This window comes from Pteropus medius, unplaced genomic scaffold, assembly GCF_902729225.1.
Source record: "Pteropus medius unplaced genomic scaffold, Ma_sr-lr_union100, whole genome shotgun sequence".
NCBI classification, from domain to species: domain Eukaryota; kingdom Metazoa; phylum Chordata; class Mammalia; order Chiroptera; family Pteropodidae; genus Pteropus; species Pteropus medius.
Genome location: NW_024346771.1, coordinates 908,347 through 923,156, shown reverse-complemented (window position 1 = coordinate 923,156; position 14,810 = coordinate 908,347). Strand labels below are relative to the sequence as shown.

General features: G+C 37.8%; 2 long non-coding RNA genes and 1 pseudogene across 3 annotated transcripts in view; 2 read left to right on the top strand and 1 right to left on the bottom strand.

Moving 5' to 3' along the window:
- The window catches only part of LOC120613851 (uncharacterized), a 30,692-nt gene extending 22,703 nt beyond the window's left edge, over nt 1-7,989 (bottom strand). For both annotated transcript variants that reach the window (XR_005655785.1, XR_005655786.1), the window contains exon 1: nt 7,569-7,989. This is a non-coding gene — a long non-coding RNA (uncharacterized LOC120613851). The remainder of the gene's footprint in view (nt 1-7,568) is intronic.
- A 90-nt stretch (nt 7,990-8,079) lies between these two features.
- Nucleotides 8,080-10,895, top strand: LOC120613850 (uncharacterized). Its single transcript, XR_005655783.1, has 3 exons — nt 8,080-8,216; nt 9,688-9,867; nt 9,977-10,895. It is a non-coding gene; the product is annotated as an uncharacterized LOC120613850 (long non-coding RNA).
- A 213-nt stretch (nt 10,896-11,108) lies between these two features.
- On the top strand, nt 11,109-14,183 carry LOC120613817 (elongation factor 1-alpha 1-like; annotated as a pseudogene).
- Nucleotides 14,184-14,810: the final 627 nt, after the last annotated feature.

Sequence of the window (14,810 nt, the reverse complement as noted above, 5' to 3'; positions counted from 1 at the left end):
AGCTTTAACTAAAAATAGAAAACATCAAAAACACTGCATAATACCAGACTGTCTCCTGCATATTTTTTAAAGTTGTAATCATAGTGTACATACAGTTTTGTACTCTGGTTTTTATTTATTTATTTAACATCAGATTGCATTATAAACGCGTTTCCATAGTAGCTTTTCCATAATCAGTTTCTTAATCCACTACCTGGCACATGACAGACACTTAATAAATAGTGGTTGAAAGAATTATAATATTTAATAGCTGCTGTTTCTCACCCAACACATTGGTTGAATATCTACCATGTGCCACACACTGGTAGGTTGTGCTGGGAATATGGCAATGAATAAAATAGACATAGTCCTTTCCACACAGAGCTTACAGCTTACACCAACAGGGAATCTGTCACCCTAGTTGACATTCACAATGCAAAAGTGTAGAAGCTATGAGAAACAAAAGGGTCTATGAGACCACAAAGTAAGGGCACCTAACCTAGACTTGAAAGTCTGGGAAGGCTCCCTGGATGAAGAAACCATGGAAAATTGCAAAAAATAAACAGTAAAGGGCTAATGCAGAAAGGAAGAAAAATGCAACAGGTGCAAGGGCTTAGCACAGAGGTGACTATGGCACATTCCAGGACCTGGAGGAGGCTCAGGATGACTTGAGGGCAGAGTGCAGATGGGTTAGAATTCAGGGATGAGCTGAAGAACAGGCAGGATCCAGGGAATAAAAGATCTTACTGATTGCACACTTGACCTATATCCTGAGGGCAGTGGGAACCATTAAACAATCTTGGGATAAAACCAACTTGCCATTTCAGGGCCTGTGAGCTGTGATGAGTCTGCAACTCATCCCTAAAAGTAATGTAATGGCCATTGCAGTGTTTAAGTAAGGAGATAATACTTGTACTTCAAAACAAACAAATAAATGAACAAACAAGCAAAAACAGTCTGATTACAATGTGAAGAATAGGTGGAGAGAGATTGGGGTCAAAATAATGGCAGGCTAGGGAAAAGCAGGGTTTGTCTCCTCCCATGACCACATTAAAATTACAACCAAATTATAACACAGTCAACTTGGAGAACCACCTGAAATCTAGCTGATCATATCATATATATCTGAGGTATAAAGAAAAAGCCACATTGAGACCAGTAGGAGGGGTGGAGCAAAAAGGTACTGGCCCCGTACCCATGCATGGTGGTTGAGCACTGGGAGAGAGAGCATGACTGCAGAGGTCCCCATGAAGAAGTGAGGAGCCCTACCCATCACAGGGGCTCTCCAGCTCAGGGATCCAATCCCAGGAAGAGGAGTTCCCACAAAATTTGACTATAAAAATCAGTGGGGATTCTGGTCTTCTGGGTGAGATGGAAAGAACGTGAAAACTCAGATGTCCCACTTAAAAGGCCTGGGCACAGACTCATTTGCTTGCAGGCACTTGCCCTGGTCAGCATCCTGGGACACGCAAGAAACATATGAGGGAAAGACTGAGTTGTGTAGCACGTGGAATATTTTCCAGGATAGACCACATGTTAGGCCACTAAAAAAGCCTAAATAAATTTAAGAAGATTGAAATCTATCAAAAGTTTTCTCCAACCAAAATGGTATGAAACTAGAAATCAACTACAAGAAAAAAGAAAATACGCAAACACATGGAGGTTAAATAACATGCTACTAAACAATTAATAGAGTAACAATGAGATCAAGGAAGAAATCAAAAGATACCTTGAGACAAATGAAAATGAAAACACAACTCAAAATCTATGAGACACAATGAACGCAGTCTTAAGAGGAAAAACCATAGCAATACAGTGCCACCTCACAAAATATGAAAAATCTCAAATAAACAATCTAATTTTACACTTAAAAGAACTAGAAAAAGAACAGAAAATAAAATCCAAAGTGAGTAGAAGGAAAGAAATAAGAAAAATCAGAGCAGAAATAAATGAAATAGTCTAAAAATACAATGCAAAAGATTAAGGAAACCAAGAGCTGGTTCTTTGAAAGGATAAACAAAATTTATAAAATTTTAACCAGACTCATCAAGAAAAAATATAGAGAGGACCCAAAGAAATAAAATCAGAAATAAAAGAGAAGTAACAACATATGCCACAGAAATACAAAGGGTTATAAGAAAATACCACAAGCAATTATACGCTAACAAATTGGATAATCTGGAAGAAATAGATATATTCCTAGAAACATATAATCTCCCAAGAAACAGAAAATCTGAACCGACTGATTCCCACAAAAGATATCGAATCAGTAATCAAAAAACTCAGAAAAACAACAGTACTGGACCAAATGGCTTTTTAGGTGAATTTTACCAAACATTAACAGAAGAATTAACACCTATTCTTCTCAAACTATTGCAAAAAATTCAAGAGGAGAAAGGCTCCCTAGTTCTTTTTTATGAGGATACCATTACCTTGATTTCAAAATCAGACAAAGCCATTACAAGAAAATAAAATTGTAGCTGATATTCCTTATGAATATTGATGCAAAATCCTCAACAAAATATTAATAAACCAAATTCAGCAATATATTTAAAAGATCATACACCACGATCAAGTTGGATTTATTCCTGGGATGCAAGTTTGGTATGTTATCTGCAAATCAACTAATGTGATATGCCGCATTAACAAACTGAAAGATAAAAATAAAATTATCACATCGAGAGATACAGAAAAAGCATTAGACGAAGCATCCATTTATGATAAAAGCTCTCAGCAAAGTAGGAACAGAGGTAATATACCTCAACATAATAAAGGCCATATATGATAAGCCTACAGCTAACATCATATTCAATGGGAAAGGCTAAAAGCATTTTCTTTAAGATCAGGAACAAGACAAGGATGCCCATTTTCACCACTTCTGTTTAACGTGATATTGGAAATCTTAGCTACAGTAATCAGACAAGAAAGAGAAATTAAAGGCATCCAAATTGGAAAGAAAGAAGTAAAACTGTCATTATTTGCAGATTACATGATAGTATATATAGTGAACCCTAAAGATTCCACCCAAAAAATTCTTAGAACTGATTAATAAATTCAGTAAAGTAGCAGGATACAAAATTAATATATTTAGAAGTCAGTTGCATTTTTATACACCAATGACAAACTTTCAGAAAGAGAAATTAAGAAAACAATCCCATTTACAATTGCATCAAAAACAATAAAATACCAAGGAATCAAATTAACCAAGGAAGTAAAGGACTTGTTCTCAGAAAATTATGTCACTGAAGAAAGAAATTGAAGAAGATACAAATAAATGGAAGCATATACCATGCTCACAGGTCAGAAGAATCAACATCATTAAAATGTCCATACTACCCAAAGCAATCTATAGATTCAATGCAACCCCTATCAAAATATCATTTTTTTTTGAAAGAGAGAACATTTTTCAGAGAACTAGAACAAATAATCCAAAATTTTATATGGAACCATAAAATATCCTGAATAGCCAAGCAATTTTGAGAAAGAAGAACAAAGTTGGAGGTATCACACTACCTGATATCAAACTACAAGGCTACATTAATCAAAATAGCATGGTAATGGCATAAAAACAGATACATAGATCAATGGAACAGAATAGAGAGCCCAGAAATAAATCAATGTCTACATGCTCATTTAATATATGACAAAAGAGGTGAGGACATACAATGGGGTAAAGACAGTCTCTTCAATAAATTGTGTTGGGAAAACTGGACAGACACATACAAAAAAAATGAAACTGGACCACCTTCTTGCACCATACACAAAAATAAACTCAAAATGGATTAAACACTTAAATGTAAGACCTAAAAGCATAAAACTTTTAGGATAAAACATAGGCAGTAAACTCTCTGACATTGGTCTTAGTAATATTTTTTTGTGTATGTCTCCTCAAGCAAGGGAAGAAAAAAGAAAAAATAAACAAGTGGAACTACATCAAACTAAAAAGATTTTGCACAGCAAAGGCAACCATTGACAAAATGAAAATACAATCTACTAAATGGGAGAATATATTCACCAATGATACATCAGATAAGAAGTTAATATCCAAACTATATAAGAAACACATACAACTTAACACCAAAAATATAAGTAATCTGATTTAATAATGGGCAGAGGACCTGAATAGACATTTTCCCAAAGAGGACATACATATAGCCAATAGACATATAAACCAATGCTCAAGATCACTAATCAGGGAAATGCAAATTAAAACCACATTGAGATATCACTTTACACCTGTCAGAATGGCTATCATCAATAAATCAAAAAATAACCATGTCTGCGAGGATGTGGAGAAAAGGGAACCCTCATATGCTGTTGGTGGAATTGAAAATTGGTACATCCACTATGGAAAACAGTCTGGGGTTTCCTCAAAAAAATAAAAATGGATCTACTTTTGACCCAGCAATTGTACTTCTAGGTATTTATGCAAATAAAACCAAAACACTAATTCAAAAAGATATATGCACCCATACGTTCAGGCAGTGCCATTATTCACAATAGCCAAGATATGGAAGCAACCCAAATGCCTAACAACAGATGATTGGATAAAGAAGTTATAGTTCACATATACAATGGAATATTACTCAGCCATAAAAAATGAAATCCTATCATTTGCAAGGACATGGATATACCTAGAGGTTATTATGCTGAGTGAAATAAGTCAGGCAGAGAAAGATAAATACCATATGATTTCACTTATATGCAGAATCTAAGGAACAGAAAGAACAAACTAATCGAAAACAGAATAACAAATATAGAGGATAATCTGGTGATGGTCAGAGGGGAGGGGGGATAGAGGGGTTGAGAAAAATTGATGAAATGTTAAAGAGGAACATATTAGTAGTTGAAAGACTGTCGTGGGGATGGGGAGTATAGCATAGGGAAAATAGTCAGTAGTAATGTAATGGCTATGTGTAGAGCCACAAGGATGATAGAGTAATTGGGGGGATAGCATATGTAAAGCCTTTAAAACTCTGCCTGGCACATAGCAAGTTCTCAATTAATATTAAATGTTGTTATTATTTATAATTTCCACTCTACAGTGTTTAAGGAATGCCTGGAAGACTGGTAGGGCAATCAACTCCATTGCTACAATCCTTTCTAGGCATGGATTTGCATGAGGAGAGGAGATCTAATGGAGAATGAGTTGAGACACTGGGTCTGATCTAAGAGCAATAATAAGCTATCCCTGAAGGAGAGGCATGGTTCTCAGTAGTTTACCAAGTAGATTGAAGGCCAGTCCAGCCCCCAGGGACTCTTAGAGCATGAAGACTGCAACAAAGAGTAAGTAATAACACACAGGGCTGTTTGAGTACAATTCCTGTGGCCAGATAAGCATAACCACTTTCACGATATCATGCCTGCCCAGACAGAAGCTCTGGGAGAGCAGCTGAGGGATACTCATCAGGCAATCAACTCAAGCTCAAGTATGTCTCTCCACTTTGGTACTCCTCAACTATCTGCTCCCCTACCTCGTTATACATAAGCTCTGGACTGGGACTTGAATAGGGCACTATATCCAGGAATCTCCCTTGGCTGAGGGGCTGGAGTTCCTACATAACAAGTAGGGATAAAGAAAGAGGAATTCTAGTTTGTATGATCTTGTGACCCTATTTGTCCCTCCCATCTGCCACTACTATCACCCTAGTTTGGCCTGAGGTATTAAGAGTTACATATGGATAATTGACATCTGTTGTTTTGTCACTCAGCCTCCATTCCCTCTACTAGTAACCATAGCACAATTTCCCTCAGAGGGATCACCAACTTTTTTCTCTCAATTCATAAAATGATGGTAGGGTATGGGCATGTGACTCAGCCTAGGCAATCAGATAGAATATGGCTTTTTTTTTTCTTTAATCATAATGATTGGTTTGGGTATGGGCACATTATCCCAAGAGAGTCAATATAACTCAATGAGGTTTTTGCTCGGAATCCTAGGAAAAGGATAATTACTTCTTTCTAATAGACTTGAATGAGGTCTGCTGCTGCTGGAAGCATGGAAGCATCTTGTGACCACAAGGGACAGTAATCTTTGGAAATTGAGCCAACATTGAGGAGAACAGAGGTGAGAGAGAGTGGTTGGGTTCCAGTGATATCATTGGAGCCCAGCTCTATCTTCAGATTTTTCAGTTATAAGAGCAAACATATTTTGGTTTTGCTTAAGGCCATTTGCATTGTTTTTCTCTGTTACTTGTAATCAAGAAAATCAATACAAAGGCAATCTATGAAATAAACAGCACAAGATTGGGAACACAAAAAGCATCCAATTTTATTCCAATTCCCCTTCTCTCCCTTTATTTAATCATCATTACAACTGTGAGATGTAAGTAGGGATGATGGTTTTACTGGTGATAAAATTATATCCTTGATATGCAGAATGACTTGCCCAAGGTCTTCTATATAATAGATGTTAGAACTTGGAGTTGGGAAATAAAAAACGTCTGCAAGATCAGTACACCCAAACATGATAGTTAATCAGACCTATTTACTAATATTATCTTGAGGATAGTTTTGGAAAATTATTTGATATTTCAAACATTTTCTGTTTACATCTGCTAATGTCATTTTATTCTATTATTGGTCATATTTATAATTTCATGCAGCATCTCATTAATGGAGAGATTAATGTGAGAAATAAATGAAATCGATCAATAAGAATTTACTAAATATTAGAAACTATTCCATCACACGCACCCCATCTCATTTCCTCAGCTTTTGTGCCCCTGGCTTTCCAGAGCTGCTCCCTGAGCTCCCCACCTAAGAGCAGGGTTTGGCAATAGTTGCCACAAAAATCAGTGCCAGGCGTAGGTTGCATTTAAACAGCCCTGACTTTTCTATTCCCAAGCATGAGTCACTGTTCCAGTGTGGAAGTCTCAGTTTTGAATGATGCCCAGGGACATTCAGATAGACAGACAGTGGCTAACTAACTGACTGACAGACAGACAGATTGGTTTTTTTCCATTGTCCATCCCAAATTCTCTACGACTATACTCTGTCCATCTGCTGAGATATAAATATCTCTTTTTGGAAAATTTATATCAGATTCTCACTCTGTTCATTCATTCATACATGCAACAAATACTAGTCATGCACCTACTATATGTCAGACACTAGGTTAGACTCTAAGGATACAAAGGCCACAGATAGACAGCTCTTGACTTCAACAGCTTTACAGAGAGAGAAGGTCACACCCATAAGAATAAGAATTATAAGTAATTTAGGTGCTGTGATAGAAGCGTGTACAGAGTACAAAGGGAAAAATAAAGGGGAGTCAGTTCTACTGAGACAGGGAAGCCAAGAAAAACTCATAAATGATTGGTGCTTAAAGTGAGTCTTGAAAGAGAAGGTGTTTGCCAGTAGATAGGTGTGGGGTAGGGTGAGGTAACTCTAGGCAGAAGATGCAGGAGGAGCTTGCCACTTCAGTTGCATGTGACAGAAAATGTGCCCCCAGCCAGTTGAAGCAAAAAAAGGAATTTATTGGGGAACTGAGTGAAAAAAATAAAAAAATCCAAGGATAGACTTGTCAGTCATGGTTGGATTCAAGGCCTAGCACTGTCTTTGGCACTTGATTTTTCTCCATCTCTCACCTGATTTCCTCTGAGATGGCTCCAGTAGTACCAAGATGGTGATGGCAGATCCAACCCTAAATCTTTTCAAGTTTCAGCTTCAGAGGAAAAATTCTATTCTTCTCAGAAATGTTTCATTCTCCAAAAATGTCTCATGGCATCCTATCGGCTTTGGGGAGGGAGCAGTCATATGCTCATCCTTGAAAACAACTATGGCCAGGGGAGTGTGAAGCTCTGAGTAACTGTGCCTGAGTCATTGCTCTCCCCAGAGAGCCAGGGTGGTTCTGTCCTCACCAGGACAACTTGGACCAAGAGTCCAGAAGGACAATCCAGGCACTATTATCACAAGAAAGGGGCACTGACAACAAACATCCATTTGGCACTAGGCCTGCTGACCGCTGCTGCTCCATGTCACTCTGACCAGGAACTGCTTGACTGTAGCCAAGCAGTTCAATACCACAGAGCTTCCAGCAACTAGTACGAAGTTGGATTCTCCAAAAGGACAGATTTCTGGTCATCTCACCTGTGAGCTATCTTTTCTGGAGTCCACACTTTGAGAAAGGTTTTCTCCTCATTTTCATCCCCACTGGAGAGCCCCAGCCTCTGCGGGGAGCCAGAGAGCAGTTGGAGGGCTTAAACTCAGTGGAGGCCCGGCTGACCCATCAGACAGTACGTAGTCCTTCTCCTCACCTGATCCATCACTAACTCCTCCTCGCCCCATACCTATGTCTGCTAAAGCCAGGCCACAGGTAGGGCCACCTCAGGATTCCATTTTTAATGACACCTTATTGCAATACCAAGTTATTAGGAGGACCTAGAGGCCTCCTCTCCCAAAAGCCGAACTTCAAGTTTGTGCAGTGGCCTCGTTCCTGTATTTTAGAACATATTTCTACCTGCTCATTGCATGTTATCTTCAAAGCTAAGAAATATTCTCATCTTTTTCTGGAACTTTCTGACATATACACTTCCCTATAGCCTCATCCCCATTACTCTTCTAATACAGATAAGGGGGGAAATTTTATATACATACACACATACATATATGTATGTACATATGTATATATACACTGTATAGATAGATCTGTATTTTTAAAATTATCTTTATTAAGATATAAATTGCATACAATGAAATGCATCCACTTTAAGTGTACAGTTCAAAGGGTTTGACAAAAGCAAACACCCATGCAACCACCACTACAATTAAGATAGAGAAGATTTCCACCACCCCAAAAAGTTCTCTTTTGCCCCTTTAGAGTCATTGCTCACCTACTACCCAATTCCATTTCTGGCCCCAGACAGCCATTAATATGCTTTTTATATCTCCAGATTAGCTTTACCTGCTGTAAAGTTTCATATAAATTGGATCATATAGTAATACTCTTATAGGTCTGGCTTCTTTTGCTCAGCATAATGTTTTTGAGATTCATCCATGTTCAGCAGTTTGCTCCTTTTGGTTTCTGAGTAGTTTTTCCATTGTATACCACAGTTCACCTATTCTCTTATTGATGAACACCTGGACTAGTTAAGCTTTGAGCTATTGCGAGTAAAGCTACAATAAACATTCATGTATAAGTCTTTGTGTGGACATACATTCTTATATCTTTTGGAAAATAATTAGGGGTGAGATTACTGAGACAAAAGTATATGTTTAACTTTATTTAAAAAACTAAGCCAATGGATATTTAGTAGAAGAATAGAGCTCTCACATATGTCAATGCTCCAGGCCTTGGTTTCCTCATTAGTAAACTGAGAGTAATATCTACCTGATTCTTGCTACCATCTCAACTATCAGAATGAATAATACATGTGACACATCATAAAGTACTAAATTGTGCAGTATGGAAAAAGGGCCATAAGGATTCCAAGAGAAGGAAGAGAAATAAGTGTTGAAGGAGTCAGAGAGGGCTGAATAGAGAAGGAGCTCATCCTCAGATGCTCAATTAAATCTGCCTAATATGTGGATGGTTGGTTGGATGGATGTGTAGATTGATGGATAGATGACATAGCCTCAAGGAATAGATAATATTTAAAGATTATAAGGAGAATATTAGATTTATTTTATTTGTATATATGTTTTTAAAAATCACATTGACATAAATAATGTTCCTAACCACTTTGTGATATGTACTGTCTTGTTTAGGTGCTCAACTGAGGCAAAAGCAACAACTAACCAGTGTGGTCCTGCAAGAAAGATGATGCTCTTGTCAAAAAAAAAAATGGTCATTTTGTCTCTTCTTTCAAATGTTGTGCTATATCAAGCTCCAGACTTTCCGAGTACCATTTCCATATTCTACTAAAAGCTACAAATAAGCAAGGCAAGGTATATAAAATAAAAAGGAAGAAATTCATAGGTTTATCAAAGAATTTTTACTCTTACGTGATAAAAGTCTGAGATAGTATTAAAGTTTCTCTTTCCTAAAATTTTCTAGTTGCCCTCACTGACTGAGGCAACCTCATGCATTTCTCTGGGTCAGGGAGGAGAAGTGGCCGTGAAAACCCCTTTGCCGATACTGAAGGCCATGGAAGATGTCAGAAACCAGAAGTCAAGCTCTTTCTCACTTTAGAGTCTTTGTGCTTACTGTTACCTTCAACTAAAGTTCTTGTTTTCCTTTCTCAAGGCTGGTTTTCTTATTATTCGGTTTTCAGTTTAACCCTACCACAGGGGGGACCCCCTGCTCACCCAGGCTCCTATCACAACACTCTGTTTCAATTCCCTGCAGAGTTTCTATCACTGTATATTTTTCATGTATTTATTGTTTGCTTTCTTATTGTCCATCTTCCCCACTGGAACATGTGTTCCACAGGAGCAAAGACTTAGTCTTATTTACCATCATATCCTCAATTCCTAGTTCCTGGTATGTAGGAGGAGTTCAGTAAATATTTGGTGAATGAATGAATGAGCTCACCCCTCGGAGAAGTGGAAGAGAAAGGAACTGATGATCACTGAATTGCTGGTGTAATTCCCCAAAATAAACTAAAAACCTGGGAGTGACTGAGTTTAGAGTCAATAGGCAAGATGAAGATTTTTGCCATCAAGGGCTTAAGAGATGTTTTAATTTCAGCTACAGGGGGATAAAGAAAGTTCCCTTTTTGTGGTATCTAAATCTATCACTGCACAATCGATAAAATGCATGAATGTTTTCACTCATGTAAAGATTACTTAATTCAAAATGAGGTCTGATTTGATGGGCAAGATTTTATTAATGATTTAAGCAATAGGACCAGTGTCTCTAATTGTTGTATATGACATTTGACCCAACTAAATACAAAAATATTTCTGATTTTTAAAAAATATTGATAAATTTTTACATAATGTAAAAAATTTCTAAATCTGTCTTTAGAAACACCACAGATGTCTTTAGAAAGAAGCCATTGAATTTTTAAAAACTCCTCTGAAAATATAATTAAGCTGTTTTATTAATTTTCAAATATATTTGTCATTTTTTATAAAAAACTATTTTATCTTTACTTGGGTAAATAAAATACAGAATGAAGATAATATAATTTTGTTTAATTAAAAAAAAAGTGAACTTAATCTAATCAGAAAGCTCATTTCCAAGAGGAAGAGTATAAATCTCCAGTTGGTTGCTATTTTGAAATTCTGCCTTATCTAAGGTCTATCTTTTCCTTTTGGCTTTAAACACTACAGGTGAGAGCAACAGGCTAACCCTGTTGAGAATGTTTAGGAGCATAATTCTTTTTCTCACCAGACAACAGAAGAATTAACAAAGGAAAGGAAGGAAGGATGAGGAAGGAAGGAAAGCTAGAAGGGGAGTTCTCACAGCAGAGACGTTATAAGCAGAAAGTCGAATTAGTTATTAGCAAAAGTCAAATATACAACTTATTTAATCATTTGCAAATGAGAGCTGTTTGGCTATCCTGTATACCAGGCCAACTTAGTTTAAAATCTAATCAGTCATCTGGATCAGCAGCATCTAATAGCTTTGGCTATTGGGTACTGGAAATATGACTAGTTCAATTGAGGAACTGAATTTTTAAACTTTATTTTATTTTAATTAATACAAATTTAGTTTAAATTTAAGTAGTCACTTGTGGTTAGAGGCTGTCATATTGGGCAGCATAGATCTAGGTAATTAGCTAAATTATACTGTGTATTAATTTACTGTTTCTTAGACAGCATTAAAGTAATCATACCTATGTTTCAAAATTAATTAATATAAAGGAGCTATTAGCATTTCGGATAAGTGAAAATCCAACCTCAAAAAAAAGTAGAAAAGAAGCAACAATTAGAGAGGATATGATCACATCCTTGGCTACTCATTGTGTCTAATGTTCTCATATTTCCTTTTCTGAAGGCCAAGTTTTTGTACAGATTTTCAGAAAAAGTTTAACCATCAATCTTTATCTGAAGTACTACCCACCTGGTCACTTACTGATTCGGTTGTTTATTTTACCCTGAAGAATTCAGCTGACTGCTAATTTTGGTATTTCAAAATTTTCTTGGTTGTGATAATTTTGAAGGTGGAGAGTTATTTTTCTGGTATGTTGGTCAAAATACTTTGGGCTGCCTAAATTTTCAGACCCACTAGAGCTATCTGATGAGAGGGTAATCTGGAAAAGTGTCCAATCGAAGTACAGTTGGGTCATAATTGTTCTGCACATAATCACATGGTTTTATGGTTTTTCTTTTTAAATTCATTTCTCTTGCTTGGTCTTTCTTTTCCTCTGCTACAAGTCTATTGTTGCCATTAGTGGTGTGTTTTTTATTTTATTTTAAGAGAAGGGGAAATGCAATCCAAAAATGTTCTAGATTTGTAGGCCCATTCCTAGATTGCAACATGAGCCAATCTGGAAAAGGTAGGTGATGCAAGATGCCTGCTGTGTATGTAATTCTATACCTGACTGCTGGTAGGTGTCCATTGTGGAACAAGAGTGAGAAAAAGAATTTGAAGCCTTAGGGGCCTTAAGAATGCATCATTTCAGCTTTCTTTTTCACAATGGGTTTGCTGCCAGAACACAAGTGTCATGAAAACCAACGCTATATCTAAGCCAAAATGGGAAAGGAAAAGACTCACATCAACATTGTTGTCATTGGACACATAGATTCCAGCAGGTCTACCACAACTGGTCGTCTGATGATGTGGTGGGATTGACAAAAGAACCATAGAAAAATTTGAGAAGGAGGCTGCTGAGATGGGGAAGGGCTCCTTCAACTACGCCTGGGTCTTGGATAAATTAAAAGCTGAACATGAGTGTGGTATCACCATTGATATCTCCCTTTGGAAATTCGAGACCAGCAAGTATTATGTGACCATCATTGATGCCCTAGGACCCAGAGACTTTATCAAAAACATGATTACAGGCACATCACAGGATAACTGTGCTGTCCTGATTGTTGCTGCTGGTGTTGGTGAATTTGAAGCAGGTATCTCCAAGAATGGTCAGACCTGTGAACAATCCCTTCTGGTTTATACACTGGATATGAAAGAGCTAATTGTTGGTTAACAAGATTCCACTAAGCAGCCTTACAGCCAGAAGAGATATGAGGAAATCGTTGAGGAAGTCAGCACCTACATTAAGAAAATTGGCTACAACCCTGACACAGTAGTATTTGTGCTAACTTCTGGATGGAATGGTGACAACATACTGGAGCCAAGTGCTAATATGCCTTGGTTCAAGGGATGGAAAGTCACCTGTAAAGATGGCAAGTGGAACCACGCTGCTTGAAGCTCTGGATTGTATCCTGCTACCAACCCATCCAACTGACAAGCCTTTGCATCTGCCACTCCAGGATGTCCACAAAATTGGTACTGTCCCTTTGGGTCAAGTGGAGACTGGTGTACTCAAACCTCACACCTTTGCTTCAGTCAACGTTACAACTGAAGTAAAGTCTGTTGAAATGCCCCATGAAGCTTTGAGTGAAGCTCTTCCTGGGGACAATGTGGGCTTCAATGTCAAGAATGTGTCTGTCAAAGATATTCATCATGGCAATGCGTCTGGCAACAGCAAAAATGACCCACCAGTGGAAACAGCTGGCTTTACAGCTCAGGTGATTACCCTGAACCACCCAGGCCAAATCAGTGCCGAATATGCACCTGTGCTGGATTGTCACACAGCTCACATAGCTTGCAAATTTGCTGAACTGAAGGAGATGGATCGTCGTTCTGGGAAAAAGCTAGAAGATGGCCCAAAGTTTTTGAAATATGGTGATGCTGCCATTGTTAATATGGTTCTTGGCAAGCCCATGTGTGTTGAGAGCTTCTCTGGCTGTCCTCCTCTGGGCCATTTTGCTGTTCGTAACATGAGACAGACAGTTGCTGTGGGTGTCTTCAAAGCAGTGGACAAGAAGGCAGCTGGAGCTGGCTAGGTCACGAAGTCTACCCAGAAAGCTCAGAAGGCTGAATGAATATTATCCCCAACACCTGCCACCCCAGCCTTAATCAGTGGTGAAAGAACGGTCTCAGAACTGTTTGTCTCCATTGGCCATTTAATTTTAATAGTAAAAGACTGGTTCATGGTCACAATGCATCGTAAAATCTTCAGAAGGAAAGGAAAATGTTTTGTGGACCATTTGGTTTTATGTGTGTGTGGCAGTTTTTAAGTTATTAGTTTTTAAAATTAGTACTTTTTAATGGAAACAACTTGACCAAAAATCTGTCACAGCATTTTGAAACTCCTTTAAAACAAAGTTTAATGAGAAAAAAAAAAGAACTGCATCATTTCAAACAGCCCTTTATACACACTACGAATAAAGTAGGACTTCCAGTACTTTGCCCATCAAACATAGTGATCTCTCTGATAAAACTGGGAAGCACACAGATATGTACTGGTTTGAGTGTCGCAAAATTAAATTCTTGATATCTACCGTCTGTATATGGGGGCAGCAGTGAAATGTTTTCCCACTCCCACCTATACCAATAACTTGAAAATAAAGTTGGCTTTGAGGCTTAAATCCTAAAATCCACCCATATGGCAGACATAGAGTACACCATATAGATCTCCCTTTAAGAGAGAACCTGCTATAAGGACTGTCATTGGCTAGTGTCTCCAGCTGCTGAAAGATACATGCCAAGGCTACCTCTAATCAAGTTTCTCCTTGCCAATGGCTAAGCAAGGCAGGAGTACTAGAGCCAGGCCATTCCTACCCAATAAATTGGTCTCTTCTAACAGGCTCCTTGCTAGAGCTCCTTATTGCCTTGGTCAAGATTTTACTCAGTGCTGTGCTGTGGTGTGAAAATCTTCCAGCCCAATCCCGCTTCTTTCTTTAATGCCTTTCACAGGTGGTGTGAGACCTGCATTGCT